Here is a 9,512-nt window from a genome sequence, read left to right as displayed (position 1 = left end):
GAAATTATTACATAGTATTATATGGTGTGTTTTAAACAATGTAGTCTACTCTTTATGATAATTGGACTATTCAACTTTTCTACTTTATGTGGGCTCAATTACGATTATTTATATTGTGTTTTAAAGTCTATTAATCACAAGTGGGTTTTGGATTTTGTGAAATACTTTTTCTGCATCTACAGTTATGATTATGGGATTTAGCTTGTTGATGGGTTACCTTTTTTTTTTTTTTTTTTTTTTGAGACAGAGTCTGGCTCTGTCTCCCAGGCTGGAGTGCAGTGGCCGGATCTTAGCTCACTGCAAGCTCCGCCTCCCGGGTTTAGGCCATTCTCCTGCCTCAGCCTCCCGAGTAGCTGGGACTACAGGCGCCCGCCACCTCGCCCAGCTAGTTTTTTGTATTTTTTAGTAGAGATGGGGTTTCACCGTGTTAGCCAGGATGGTCTGGATCTCCTGACCTCGTGATCCGCCCGTCTCGGCCTCCCAAAGTGCTGGGATTACAGGCTTGAGCCACCGCGCCCGGCCGTGATGGGTTACCTTAATTGATTTTTGAATGTTGAACTAGCCTTCAACATTCAAACTTGGTGATTGATATAGTTTGGCTCTGTGTCGTCACCCAAATCTCTTCTTGAATTGTACTCCCATAATTTCCACGTGTTGTAGGAGGGACCCGGTGGGAGATAATTTGAATCATGGTGGTTCCCCCATACTGTTCTCGTGGTAGTGAATAACTCTCATGAGATCTGATGGCTTTATCAGGGGTTTCTGCTTTTGCATCTTCCTCAGTTTCTCTTGCCGCTGCCATGTAAGCAGTGCCTTTTGCCTCCCGCCATGATTCTGAGGCCTCCCCAGCCATATGGAACTGTAAGTCCAATTAAACCTCTTTTCCTTCCCAGTCTCGGATATGTCTTTATCAGCAGTGTGAAAACAGACTAATACAGTAAAAGTGTATGATTCTTTTTCTTCATTGTTGGACTAAATTTGCTAATGTTTTATTGAAGATTTCGCATCTATGTTTATGAGAGATATTGGTCTGTCATTTTCTTTTCTTTGTCTGGTTTTGGTATGAGGGTGATGTTGTCCACATAGAATTAGTTAGGAAAGCCAGGCACGGTGGGTCACGCCTGGAATCCCAGCAGTTTTGGAGGCTGAGGCGGGTGGATCACTTGAAGTCAGGAGTTTGAGACCAGCCTGACTGACATGGTGAAACCCCATCTCTACTAAAAATACAAAAATATTAGCTGGGCGTGGTGGTGCATGCCTGTAATCCCAGCTACTTGGGAGGCTGAGGCAGGAGAATTGCCTGATCCCAGGAGATGGAGGTTGCAGTGAGCTGAGATGGCGCCATTGCACTCCAACCTGGGTGACAAGAGCGAACATCCATCTCAAAAATAAAAAATATAAATAAAAAATAAATAAAAAAGCCGGGCGCAGTGGCTCACGCCTGTAATCCCAGCACTTTGAGAGGCCGAGGCAGGCGGATCACAAGGTCAGGAGATCGAGCCCATCCTGGCTAACATGGTGAAACCCCATTTCTATGAAAAATACAAAAACAATTAGCCGGGCGTGGTGGTGGATGCCTGTAGTCCCAGCTACTCAGGAGGCTGAGGAGGGAGAATGGCGTGAACCCGGGAGGCGGAGTTTGCAGTGATCTGAGATCACGCCACTGCACTCCAGCCTGGGCTACAGAGCAAGACTCCATCTCAAAAAATAAAAATAAAATAAAATAAGATAAGATAAAATAAAATAAAATAAAATAAAATAAAATACTCGTTCTCCAGGACCTCCATTTTATAGTCAGGATGACTCAGCCTCATATATAGACACCTCACTCCATAATCTTCTGCAAAATTAGCACCAAATTCAGGCAGCCAGGTTTTTGTTGGTAGGGAGAATAATTGCCAGATAAATACGCTAGAGGGTAAACACCGATAGATATATAAAAAGCATCAACATCAATCACTCTGTATTTATTACTTTTACCTGCATTTCTAACCCCTCTCTCATGGTCTATTATTATTACCCCCTTTTAATTTCTCATAAGACTCTCAGGCCCCATGAAGAATGCTAATAACAAAATTGTACATCTTAGTTAGCTTACACTACTATAACAAAGTACCATGTACTGGGTGTCTTAAATGACAGACATTTATTTCTCACAGTTCTGGAGGCTGAGAAGTTCAAGATCAAGGTGCTGGCAGATGTGGTTCCTGCTGAGGATCCTCTTCCCGGTTTGCTGATGGCCTCCTGCTTGCTGTGTGCTTGCATGGCAGGGAGAGAGAGAAGCAAGTTCTCTGGTGTCTCTTAAGGGCACTAAAACTATTATGAGACCCCACCTTTATGATCTCATCTAAACATAATGACCTCTCAAAGGTTCCATCTTCATATACCATCATATTGGGGGTTAGGGCATCGACATATGGATTTGAGGGGTCACAATTCATTGCATAGCATTGTACCTATTCAGCAGTATCCCTTTGAGAGTTATGTCCCAGCACTGTGTCATGTTTTTATATGCAGATGTTGACTTAGTCCTCATTATATAGCTGAGGGAACTGGGTCTAGTTCATTAACGACACTAAGGTTATAATCAGTAAGTTGTCACAGAGCTAGGATTTGAGCCCAGGCAGTCTGAGTGTAAATCCCCAAATCCTAATTCCCTCCCTATATTGCCTCAACAGAGGAAAAATCATTTTGAAACCTGATTAACTGAGTTCAGGAGTTATCACACTTTTATGGACTGGGAATAGAAGTACTTCAAATATTAATTAAACTGATTCTTTTGATAACTGCTTATAAGAAAATAAACCAGACATACAATAAATGTTTACAATAGAAAGAACTAAAAACAAAACTTTGGAGAATATGGACAGCCAGTTTGAAAGGAGTAATTTCTTGAATGCTGATCACATGAGACATGCCTTGTCAGACGCAACCACAAGTGTTAACTGATCAAACTGGCTAAGGATTTAAAAAGTTCCTGGCCAGGCAGAGTGGCTCATGCTTGTAATCCCAGTACTTTGGGAGGCCGAGGTGGGTGGATCATGAGGTCAGGAGATCGAGAGCATCCTGGTTAACATGGTGAAACCCCATCTCTACTAAAAATAGCCAGGCGTGGTGGCAGGCACCTGTAGTCCCAGCTACTCAGGAGGCTGAGGCAGGAGAATGGCGTAAACCCAGGAGGCGGAGCTTGCAGTGAGCCGACATCGCGCCACTGTACTCCAGTCTGGGCAACAGAGCAAGACTCCGTCTCAAAAAAAAAAAAGTTCCAGTGAGGGCCTAGGGAAGTGGCGTTGTTTAACACTGCTAGTGAATATGTATTTGCACTTCTTCTGAAGAGGAAATTTGAAAATATGTATGTAAAACTTCAAAAAAATTATTCTTTTGACTAAATAGGTTAAACCTGGGTACTAATTCTAAGAAAGTCAAGATGTATGCAAAATGTTATGTACAAGGCTAGTCATTATATTACTTCAAAAATAAATTTATATATATTCTGACTATTAAAAACATGCTACTTACAAAAAAGTCAAGAAGATACAGAGATGTCCATAGAAATAAAAACAAAGAACTTGGAATTTTATCTCTTAGAACTTGCCATTGTTACAACTGGACACCCCTACCCCTTAGTCATGTATGTATGTCAAATTTGTATTTTCATAACTCATTGCTTTTAAAAATACACTTCTCTTACCTAGTTATTCATGCTCAAAATACAAATACATGCTCGCATCTTTTGTGTGTGTGTGATGGAGTTTCGCTCTTGTTGCCCAGGCTGGAGTGCAATGGCGCGATCTCAGCTCACTGCAACCTCCACCTCCTGGGTTCAAGCAATTTTCCTGCCTCAGCCTCCCAAGTAGCTGGGATTACCAGCGCACGCATGATGCCTGGCTAATTTTTTGTATTTTTAGTAGGGATGAGGTTTCTACATGTTGGCCAGGCTGGTTTCAAACTCCCGACCTCAAGTGATCCGCCCACCTCGGCCTCCCAAAGTGCTGGGATTACAGCTGTGAGCCACCCCGCCTGGCCCCCCTGCCTTTTTTTTTTTTTTTTTTTTTTTTTTTTTTGAGATGGAGTCTTGCTCTGCCACCCAGGCTGGAGTGCAATAGTGTGATCTCGGCTCACTGCAACCTCTGCCTCCCGGGTTCAAGCGAGTCTCCTGTCTCAGGCTTCCGAGTAGCTAGGATTACAGGCGCATACCACCAAGCCCAGCTAATTTTTTGTATTTTTAGTAGAGATGGGGTTTCACCATGTTCCCCAGGCTGGTCTCGAACTCCTGAGCTCAGACAATCCACCTGCCTTGACCTCCCAAAGTGCTAGGATTACAGGTGTGAGCCACCATGCCCAGCTGCTCACATCATTTTATTTATTTATTTTTTTGAGACAGAGTTTCACTTGTGTTGCCCAGGCTGGAGTGCAATGGCACAATCTCGGCTTACTGCAACCTCTACCTCCCGGGTTCAAGTGATTCTCCTGCCTCAGCCTCCCGATAGCTGGGATTACGGGCATGTGCCACCACGTCCAGCTAATTTTGTATTTTTAGTAGGGATGGTATTTCTCCATGTTGGTCAGGCTGGTCTTGAACTCCCGACCTCTGGTGATCCACCTGCCTTGGCCTCCCAAAGTGCTGGGATTACAAGCGTGAGCCACCGTGCCCAGCCTGCTCGCATCATTTTAAATGAATGCCTAGTATTCGACTGTGTGAATAGACCATAATTTAATCAGTGAGTTTTTTTGTTGTTGTTGTTTTGTTTTTTGTTTTTTGTTTTTGTTTTTGTTTTTTTTTTGAGACAGTCTTGCTCTGACATCCAGGCTGGAGTGCTTTTGTTGTTGTTTTTTTTTTTATACAGCGTCTCGCTCTGCCGCCCAGGCTAGAGTGCAGTGGCGTGATCTTGGCTCACTGCAAGCTCCGCCTCCCGGGTTCACGCCATTCTCCTGCCTCAGCCTCCCGAGTAGCTGGGACTACAGGCGCCCGCCACCTCGCCCGGCTAGTTTTTTTGTATTTTTTAGTAGAGACGGGGTTTCACCGTGTCAGCCAGGATGGTCTCGATCTCCTGACCTCGTGATCCGCCCGTCTCGGCCTCCCAAAGTGCTGGGATTACAGGCTTGAGCCACCGCGCCCGGCCTTGTTTTTTGTTCTGTTTTGTTTTGTTTTGTTGGAGACAGTCTCACTCTGACACCCAGGCTGGAGTGCAATGGCGCGATCTCAGCTCACTGAAACCTCCATCTCCTGGGTTCAAGCATTCTCCCTGCCTCAGCCTCCCGAGTAGCTGGGATTACAGGCGCCCAACACCACACCTGGCTAATTTTTGTATTTTTAGTAGAGACAGGGTTTCACCATCTTGGCCAGGCTGGTCTTGAACTCCTGAGCTCAGGCAATCTGCCCTACCTCGGCCTCCCAAAGTGCTGGGATTATAGGCGTGAGCCACCATGCCTGGCTAATTTTTGTATTCTTAGTAGAGACGGGGTTTCACCATGTTGGCCAGGCTGGTCTCGAACTCCTGAGCTCAGGCAATCTGCCCTACCTTGGCCTCCCAAAGTGCTGAGATTATAGGCATGAGCCATAGTGCCCAACTAGTGAACTCTTGATGAGCTTGTTTTTGCCTTGTTAGAATTGAAAACTTGGTTTATCATCTCACCCTCCTAAGATTTCATTAAAATCATACTTAAGAAATAAAAAGAGACATAAAGATATAAATAAGAGAATGGGAAAAGAAACATAAGGATCTAAACAGGAGAATGGGGAAAAGATCATTAGTAGATCGGAGATTTCAAAGAAATTTTGGAAGATAGCTGATGAAGAAATTATAACTGATGGTGGGGGAAGCAGAAGAAACTGTGGAGGGTGAGAGATATAGCCCAGGAAAAAACAATTCACACTATGGAATGCTAGAAGTTTCCAGAACCAGGAACTATCAGAGACAACTGAGTACAGGAATGAGATATAAGGCCAAGATTCCACATATGAAACAGTTTTCCTTCCCTTCCACCTCTGCATGCAGAATGCCTTACAGCCAAGAATCTACCCCCAGGGTGAGGGTATGATAGGAGGAACAGAGACCATCCAGAACTTCCCATACATTCACACATCACACTAAAACGTTATTCTGTAAATAAATCTAAGGGCTCCATGGAAAATCCCCTGCATTCTGCCCATTAAAGTAAAATGTCAGCATTCCTGTCCCATCATCTTGGCCAGCAGACAAGTTCCACACAAGAGAGCTCATAATCCACTTACTACTTCATTAAAAAATATAAACAGTCAAGACCCCCTGACTCCAGACATTTGAGGAATACTTCCAATGTGAAATAAAGATGGGTGAGATCACTGCACTCCACCCTGGGTGACAGAGCAAGACTTTGTCTCAAAAATAAATAAATAAATAAAAAAGAAAAGAAAAGCTTAACAAACTGAAATAATTTTTCTTAAATCCAGAAGAAAAGTGAGGTCACAGGGCAAACCACTATCCCCAAAACTGGAGAGGCAGACAGGTATGTAGAAAAGTCACAAGCTACCCAGACCAGAAATCTCCAAAGGAACCAATGCCAGGGCAGAAAAATATGAACTGTAATTGCATTGCCAGAGGCTACGTGTAGACAAGTCTGAGAGTCAAAAATTTCAGAAGAAACCAGAAATAGGGGAGGGGGAACCCAAGCTTCTGTGAGTTTTATCTCCAAGAGTTTGACCAGGTTCTCACAATAAATACCAGAGAAAAATCTTGTCAGGCTTCTAGCAGGAGAAGAAGAAAAAGAACCATTTTGAAACATGCCAGAGCATGCTATTCTTAACAAAGTCTGCCCTCGGGAGAATTATTTAATCAGAGCCTAAATTGCTGGAGTTTTATCAGGGCTAACTGGCCTGGGAGAAGGGAAAAATGCCCAACTCCAACCCACTCTGGCCATTTTGTCCCACCTAAGGGGGAAGCAAAAACTGAGAAGCACTTGTAAAGTTCACATTCCAGAAGCATATGCTCACTAAAAGACTGAGACCTAATCATAGGATTCATAGAGGAATACTTTCTTTCTCCCCACACCTTACTCCCACATTACTAAAGGCCTATTTGCAGCAGTTCCTTTTACCCAGTACATCCTGTTCAGTATGAAAAAAAACTTACAAGGCAAACTAAAAGCCAAAACACACATTTTGAAGAGACAGAGCAAGCATCAGAACCAGACATAGCAGGAATGTTGGAATTATTAGACAAGAAATTTTAAACAACTTTGATTAATATACTAACAGCTTTAATGGGTAAAGTAGACAGCATGGAAGAACAGATGGTCAGTGTAAACAAAGAGATGGAAATCCTAAGAAAGAACCAAAAAGACGCTGGGAGCAGTGGCTTATGCCTATAATCCTAACAATTTGGGAGGCCTAAGTGGGGCAGATTGCCTGAGCTCAGGAGTTTGAGACCAGCCTGGGCAACATGGCGAAACCCTGTCTCTACTAAAAATACAAAAAAAATTAGTTGGGGGTGGTGGCGCGTGCCTGTAGTCCCAGCTTCTTGTGAGGCTGAGGCACGAGAATCTCTTGAACCCAGACCCGGGAAACAGAGGTTGCAGTGAGTCGAGATCATGCCACTGCATTCCAGCCTGGGTAACAGAGCGAGGCTCTATCTCCAAAAGAAAAAAAAAAAAATTAAATTAAATAAAAACAAAAAAGAACCAAAAAAAAGGGCAAGAGATAAAAAGCACTGTGAATAGAAAATGTAGAATGTCTTTGATGGGCTACTAGACTGGACATGACTGAGGAAAGAATCTCTGATTCTATAATACATCAATAGAAGCCTTTTTTTTGAGATGGAGTCTCACTTCATCGCCCAGGCTGGAGCGCAGTGGGGCGTGATCTCAGCTCACTGCAACCTCTACCTCCTAGGTTCAAGCAATTCTCCTGCCTCAGCTTCCTGAGTAGCTGGGACTACAGGTGCATGATGCCATGCCCGGCTAATTTTTTGTATTTTTAGTAGAGATGGGGTTTCACCATGTTGCCCAGGCTGGGACTACAGGCATACACCACCACGCCAGGTTAATTTTTTGTATTTTAGTACAGACGGGATTTCACCATGTTGCCCAGACTGGTCTTGAACGCCTGAGCTCAGGCAATCCACCTGCCTTGGCCTCTCAAAGTGCTGAGATTACAGGCATAAGCCACCACATCCAGCCAATAGCTGGATGGAGAAGGAGAAAAAAGAAAGGAATAGAAGAAATTATTCATATTGTTTGAAAGAATAACGACTTGAGAGTTTCCTCAAATTAATGTCAGACACCAAACTACAGATCCAGGAAGCTCAAAGAACACTAAGCAGATAAATATAAAAAACAAAAACAGAAAACTGCAACCAGGCCTATAATTTTCAAACTACTGAAAATCAAAGATAAAGAAAAAATCCTGAAAGAAACTAGAGGGGGCTGGGCACAGTGGCTCATGTCTGTAATCCCAGCACTTTGGGAGGCCGAGGCGGGTGGATCATCTGAGGTCAGGAGCTCGAGACTAGCCTGGCCAACATGGTAAAACCCCGTCTCTACTAAAAATGCAAAAAATTAGCCAGGCATGGTGACATGTGCCTCCAATCCAAACTACTTGGGAGGCTGAAGTAGGAGAATCGTTTGAACCTGGGAGGTGGAGGTTGCAGTGAGCCAAGACCGCACCACTGCCCTCTAGCCTGGGCAACAGAGTGAGATTCCATCTCAAAAAAAAAAAAAAAAAAAAAAAAGAAACCAGAGAAACACCTTAACTACAGAGGAGGAGCAAAGTTAAGAATTACAACTGACTTCTCAGAAACCATGTAAGCAAGAAGAAAGTAGAGTGAAATATTTAAAGTATTTAGAGAAAAAAACTCCATCAATGTAGAATTCTGTAGGCTGTGAAACTATCCTTTAAAAGTCAAGGAGAAATATAGATTTTCTCAGAAAAACAAATATTGAGGGAATTTGTTGCCAGTAGAATCCCAAAAAATGTTAAAAGAATTCTTTAGAAGTCGGATGTGGTGGCTCATGCCTGTAATCCCAACATTTTGAGAGGCCAACTGGGGCACATTACCATAGGTCAAGAATTCAAGACTGGCCTGGCCAACATGGTGAAACCCCGTCTCTACTAAAAATACAAAAAAATTAGCCAGGTGTGGTGGCACATGCCTGTAATCCCAGGTACTCGGGAGGCTGAGGCAGGAGAATTGCTTGAACCTGGGAGACAGAGGTTCCAGTAAGCCGAAATCGCACCGTACCACTGCACTCCAGCCTGGGTGACAGAGAGAGACTCCCTCTCAAAAAAAAAAAAGAAAAGAAAAGAAAAGAATTATTTAGACAGAAGGAAAATAACACAGGTCAGAATCTCGGATCCACATAAAAAGCACCAAAGAAGTAGTAAGTGAAAGTAAAATAGAAACTTTTTCTTATTTTTAATTGATCTAACAGATAATAGTTTGTGCAAACTAATATTAACAAATATATTTGCTTATGTGTGCTTATACGTGTATGGTTATGTATGCTTATATATTGTAAGTGATACAAATGACCGC

At 43.2% G+C, this 9,512-nt stretch overlaps 1 long non-coding RNA gene across 1 annotated transcript; it reads left to right on the top strand.

Moving 5' to 3' along the window:
- Positions 1 to 779: 779 nt before the first annotated feature.
- On the top strand, positions 780 to 2,821 carry LOC135971875 (uncharacterized). Its single transcript, XR_010588223.2, has 2 exons — positions 780 to 861; positions 2,160 to 2,821. It is a non-coding gene; the product is annotated as an uncharacterized lncRNA (long non-coding RNA).
- Positions 2,822 to 9,512: the final 6,691 nt, after the last annotated feature.

The sequence above is a fragment of the Macaca fascicularis genome, chromosome 7, assembly GCF_037993035.2.
Source record: "Macaca fascicularis isolate 582-1 chromosome 7, T2T-MFA8v1.1".
Taxonomy (NCBI): domain Eukaryota; kingdom Metazoa; phylum Chordata; class Mammalia; order Primates; family Cercopithecidae; genus Macaca; species Macaca fascicularis.
The sequence above is the reverse complement of the archived record's forward strand: the minus strand, read 5'-3'. Positions and strand labels throughout refer to the sequence as shown.